We start from the raw sequence: 5743 nt of genomic DNA, 5'->3' as shown, positions 1-5743 counted from the left end.
GCTTGTTGTTAGCACATTTCCTTGCTTGTTTCAGTCTCAATCACCCAGAGAACTAGTAGTCCGTTCGGAGTTAGGAAAGACCCTACGGGCTCCTCTTTCGAAACCAAACAAACGGGGATTTTCCTTCAGTTGGGAAATAATGTATACCTAGAAAAAAATTATTTTTCTAAACAGTGAAGTATCAAAAGTCCTGCAAAATCAACATTCAACAACCATCTGCAGGTTCTTGCCTATGTTGGACTATCTCATGTCTAATTTTAGTCTCCCTTGGCCATCGTTCATACACTACTCGTTGCTTCACAACGAGGACTTGTGTTTTTAAATGGTTTCTGTTTTCTGCTTCGAGTTCGATTATTCGAATAGCTGTTGGCAAGTAAATTGGGTCCAGGACCTTAGAGCCGACACTATGTTGGCTCTGCTTATAAAATATATCCCCAGTTCCATCACTTCTTGTCACTGCTGCCACTTCCTTTCTCACCCAGACTGCTGTACCCAATTGCTTAGCTCTCACTCTTCTGTTCATACAGTGGGCGCAGGAGTGCCCCGCATCCATGGCTTTGCCTTCCTGTGGTGGTTTCGGTCGCCTGTGTCAATGGTGGTTCGGCCTGGAGGCAGATGACCTTCCTTTCCACCTAGCATCAGGTCAACGGTAGCCAGATGCTGCATCACAGTGCCTGTCATTCACCTCACTTCTCACATCTCACAGCATCACAAGAAGGGTAAGTACAGTACAAGATATTTTAAGAGACATTCTGAAACTTGTATTATAGTAAAGTGATACAAACATTCTATTTTATTATATTAGTTGTTAATGTCTTACTCTGCCTAATTAATAAATTAAACTTTATCATAGGTATGTTTGTATAGGAAAAAACCTAGTCTGTATAGGGTTCAATATTGTCCTCAGTTTCAGGCATCTACTCGGGGAGGAGGAGTCTTGGAATGGATCCCCCATGGATATGGCCAGGGAGGGAGCACGTAGGGCCTTAGGGCGGTGGCCTGTATTTCGCAAGACAGAGGACTTCTCCACAAAAGCAGTCACTCTCAGCCAGTAATGTCTAACCTCTTACCCTGCATCATTTCTCTACGAGACATTTATCATACTAGCGGCCATTATATCTTATAGCACTTTGTTCATCAGCCCGCCTCCACTTTAGAATGTAAGTCGCTGTGAACAAACACTTTGCTTTGTTAGCGGCTTTGTCCCCAATGCCTAGAAATGTGGCCCGGAGTAGGAGATCCAGAAATAATTTGGTGGATGAAAGAATCTCAGACTACAGATGTTGAGATAAAAATTAGAAGTGGTAGCTGCACTCAGGGTTCAAAATACTATTCTAATTGTCCAGAAAGATCTATCTCTGTTCATGAGGCAGGGAAATGATGACTGGTGTAATAAAAATGGCAAACTATTTTTTTAAACATCCTGCTTTGGATTTTTACAATAGAATTGAATGAGCATCCGTGGAAGTGAGAGGCTGAGAGGAGAAAAACAGAAGAGGGGGCAGATGATACTACCTGGAGGGTAGGCAAGGAAGAGAGTGTGCAGGAGGGAGTGTGGGCCTTGGACTCTCCCGTGGTACGCACCCCCCCCACACTAGATGAGAAGCCCCGGGGGGGCACTCAGAGACCCTCTGTCAGTCATCCTTGAGTTCAGCATCTCACAGTGTTTGCTGGGCACCCCATAGGTGTTCAGTGGAGGGAATGAAGGGGCAGGAAATCTGAGGGGTACATTTCTGACCATTCTGTCCATTCCCAGCTCAGGGTGGACGGTGGACCTGCTGGGCGGTAGTGAGTGTCCAGCTCCACTTTCCTTGTCCAGACCCTAATACAAGGAGAGACGCCCGGGGTTCTACTCCCACTAGCAAACATTCTGTGGCCCACCCCATATCTGGTGATTGACAGGAGCTGCCTTGCTGACCGTTGAACAAGGGTTGTGCTCGAGGGTGGGCACTCTGGGAGCCTGTGACCTGGCAGAGCAATACCTTGGGGACACAGTACCACAGCCTAGACTTCTGTAACTCTCATGCACACGCCCTCTCACGGGACAATTGTTATGCACTGGGCTTCGGTGAATGAGGCAGGGCTGGTGGAGACCTAGAGATAATTAGGCCTGTGCTGCACTAGTCCTCTTGCGTATAACCCTATGACAGAGGAAGTCTGGAAGGAAAACAGAAGAAGAAACCACTAGTATCACCTCTGAGGGGGGTAGAGTTCCTAGAAAACAAAAATGCCCTGACCAGAACTGACCACAGAGCTGAGCAACGAGTTTGGGATGTGCTCCCCAATTTGGAGGGAAGGAGGAGAGACGGCCAGTTCATCAGTGGCCCAAGGAGGAAGCAGCTGGGAAGAGGTGACTGGTATCCCATAGCCCAAAATCATCATATAGACTCATCATGTTCATGGTAACCAGCTCCCGGGTACCCATGATGCTCTCCCACTAAGACCTTCTAGCCCTTCCTACTCTATTCACCTTGCTTAGGGCCGCACATCTCCTTCCTCACTTCCTTTCTTTGCCCGAGTGGCCCTTGAATGTTTCCCTTCTCCAGTGAGAAAGTGCCGGGGGCAGAGACAAAATACATTGTGTATCTTTTCTCAGGCTCAGAAACTTTATCAGGACAGCTCTGGCTCAGAATGTCCTGAGGGTGGGTCAGACCCCACTATTTAGCAGGAGCATTGGCCCAAGGCCAAGGGAGTGATCCCTGGTGCCCATCACTTCCACCACATCCCAAGCTTTAAACCCTGCCCTGGTATAAACTCGTACCCTTACAGCCGGAAGTGTAAAATTCCCTTGAAACAAACTTGAAAGTGTCCCTTGGTTCTTCTGCCTCCAGAGGGGTATGCGCAGATAGGGCATACCAGCCTGGCACTGGAACATGCAGCCAGATGCACAAAGCAGCTTTGGAAGGGATATTTGTAAGAGGGCCAAATGGATGCCACTAAGATCCAGGCTTCTGTCCGTAGAACTCTGCCCTTGCTCCTTCTTGACCGGGTACATTCTGGGCTACTTTTTACAGCACCCCATCAAGAGGCCTGTGGGGACCTCTAGCCTAAGGAGAGGCATGAGAAGGTACAGCTTCACCCTCTCTGGCTTATCAAAGTGCCCTAAGACATTTTCACATGTTTATTTAAGTGCTAAATTAATGTATTCTTTTGGTTAAAAAATTTAAGTACTACTGGTGTGTTATAATTAAAAGGAAACGTTCCTAGTACCTCGCCTGTTCCTTATAAAATCTCACTTGAAAATTCAAAATTCAGTGTGTCTCCTTCCAGATATATCCATGGGGTTTACAGACTCCAAATAAACATAGTTCTGCTAATAAACATATGTTGAACTGTACATGTCAGTAGACACAGATAGGTTACACAGAGCTGTCTTCTTCACAGTTGCATAATACTCCACCTGAATTTCTCAAGCACACTCCTCCTTCAGAACTAAAGACACCCAGCTCTGCTCATTTTCTCAGAAAGCGCCAAATACACTCACCAAAGATAAGGAAGTGGAAAATAAAGTTTCTTTTTTTTATTATTAAAAAAAAATTCTTAATGTTCATTTATTTTCGAGAGACAGAGACAGAGCATGAGAGGGGGAGGGAGACACAGAATCTGAAGCAGGTTCCAGGCTCTGAGCCATCAGCACAGAGCCCAACATGGGGCTCGAACTCACAAACCATGAGATCGTGACCTGAGCTGAAGTCGGACACTTAACTGACCGAGCCACTCAGGCACCCTGGAAGATCAATTTTCTATAACTGAATGATTTCTATGAATTAACGTTTTATTACTAAGTAGTTTTCATTATCCATGTATATGTTTCTATTTTGCTCTAACCTCCAGTTTATTTCCTCTAGTATATTGCACTGGAGTTGTGTTCTCATTTTTACTCATTCCTAATTCTTTTAATATAATGGGCCGCCTTGAACATGCAAGAACTTATACATTTGCTTTGTTTCTGGCATTTTGATGCATTTTGGAAAGTTTCTGGCATCATGATACTTCTTGTTACAGATATTGGAGTGTGTCCTGTCAACTTGTGTTTACTTGTTTTATTTTCAATGTAGAATAGGCCTCTCTTTTAAATTGGCTGGTTACTTAAGATGAAATTTTTCATGAGGCANCCTTTAATCTGGGCAGACTTTGAGTTGATTTGACAAAAAAAAAAAAATGTGATGGAAGTAACTTATAACTTATGCGGCAAGATCTTAAAGACCTGAAAGTTCTGCCTTTGCCCCCCAGAATGCTCCCTACAAGAAGCCAGCGGCCATACAAGAAATCCAGCTACCCTGGGACACCCGGGGGGCTCAGTCGATTGAGCAGCTTACTTCGGCTCAGGTCATGATCTCACGGTTCCTGAGTCTGAGTCCCGCATCGGGCTCGCTGCTGTCAGCGCAGAGCCCGCTTCAGATCCTCTGTCCACCTCTCTCTCTGCCCCTCCCTCCCTCGTGCTCTCTCTCAGAAACAAATAAAAACACTTAAAATTTACAAAAGGAAGTCTAATTACCCTGAGAACACTGTGCTGTGCTACAGACACCTATGAGAGTGAAGCTCCCCCTTGGCTTTTTCAAGCTGAGTGCAGCTGAGTGATTGATTCCAGCTGACTGCACAGAGCCCAAAGACTGTCATGAATTCCAAAGCGACATGAATTCTGAATCGACGGAATCATGAACAAATAAAACGGCAGTGGCTTCAAACCATAGAGGTTTGAGATGGTTTGTTGCCTGGCAGTAGAGACTGAAACGTGGAGAGGCCGGGATAAGCTGCAGATAGAAGCATGAACCCCATCCAGAAGAACTGACATGATACAAAGAATCTACAGCCCTGTTCTCTGTTTATTAGATTCTGTATACGGTCTTCTTTGTATCAGTTAATTACAGGGCCAGACTCGCAGCAGGAGTTGTTTACATCTTCCCTGAGATCCAGAGCCCTTACCCTGAAACCACCTCCTTTATCTCAGTCCCCAAGCCAATATTGCCCCTGTCCTGAATCGACCCAGAGCCAGGCCCTGGACACCTAGCGACAGTCCCTATGCCCCAAAGCCTGCTGGGATTATTTAAACTCGCGAATCCTCAACTCTTTACCTTGCTTGAGCCAGCCTTGCTCGTGTGAACTCCAGCGAGGGCTCTGTCCTGCATCTTCCCCCTTACTCTGTTCTGCCTGCCGACTAAAGCCTGGTGCATCCCTGTGGGGCCTTGCATGGCATCGTGTGCCCTTTCTTCTTGGGAAATAGAAGTAATGCACATTGTTTCAATGGCATTGACCTCTCCGCATTGGTAGTCCTCTCCATAGATTAAAATGCTATGTGCACAATTGAGGGAAGTCCAAAGTACTCCTCTCTAGTGGGAAACTCCAAGGAGACCGCATGTGCACGTCTGTGTCATTGTGTGCGTGGCTCTATCCCAGTGGGCATGTGCCTCTTGCTGCCCTCTGCCACCAGCGAGGCTACTTGTGATGACAACTGGCAGGGTCACAGCAGGATAAAAAGAAAACCAAAACTGGCTATGTTTTCTCTCAGGGATATGCGTGCTACGTAAAGGCCAACATTTCCAGGCTGCATCGGGGAAAGAAAAGAACTTTTAAAATTTGGGTTCAAATTGTCACAGTCCTGTTTACTATGTGGCTTGAGGGAGTCACTGAATTCTTCAGAGCTGGGTCTCCTTGTCAATAAATGTGTGTAATAATAGGGTCTAAATCATAAGACTGCGGTGAAGATCAAATGATAAAATATAAACGTATTTGGCAAAGTACA

General features: G+C 45.9%; 1 long non-coding RNA gene across 2 annotated transcripts in view; it reads left to right on the top strand.

The window, feature by feature from the left end:
- Positions 1-579: 579 nt before the first annotated feature.
- LOC144240630 (uncharacterized) overlaps positions 580-5743 on the top strand; it is a 310481-nt gene continuing 305317 nt past the window's right edge. For both annotated transcript variants that reach the window (XR_013337780.1, XR_013337779.1), the window contains exon 1: positions 580-719. This is a non-coding gene — a long non-coding RNA (uncharacterized LOC144240630). The remainder of the gene's footprint in view (positions 720-5743) is intronic.

The sequence above is a fragment of the Crocuta crocuta genome, unplaced genomic scaffold (genome assembly GCF_008692635.1).
Source record: "Crocuta crocuta isolate KB4526 unplaced genomic scaffold, BGI_CrCroc_1.0 scaffold510, whole genome shotgun sequence".
Classification (NCBI taxonomy): domain Eukaryota; kingdom Metazoa; phylum Chordata; class Mammalia; order Carnivora; family Hyaenidae; genus Crocuta; species Crocuta crocuta.
Note: the sequence above shows the minus strand (reverse complement) of the source record. Positions and strands in the feature narration are given on the sequence as shown.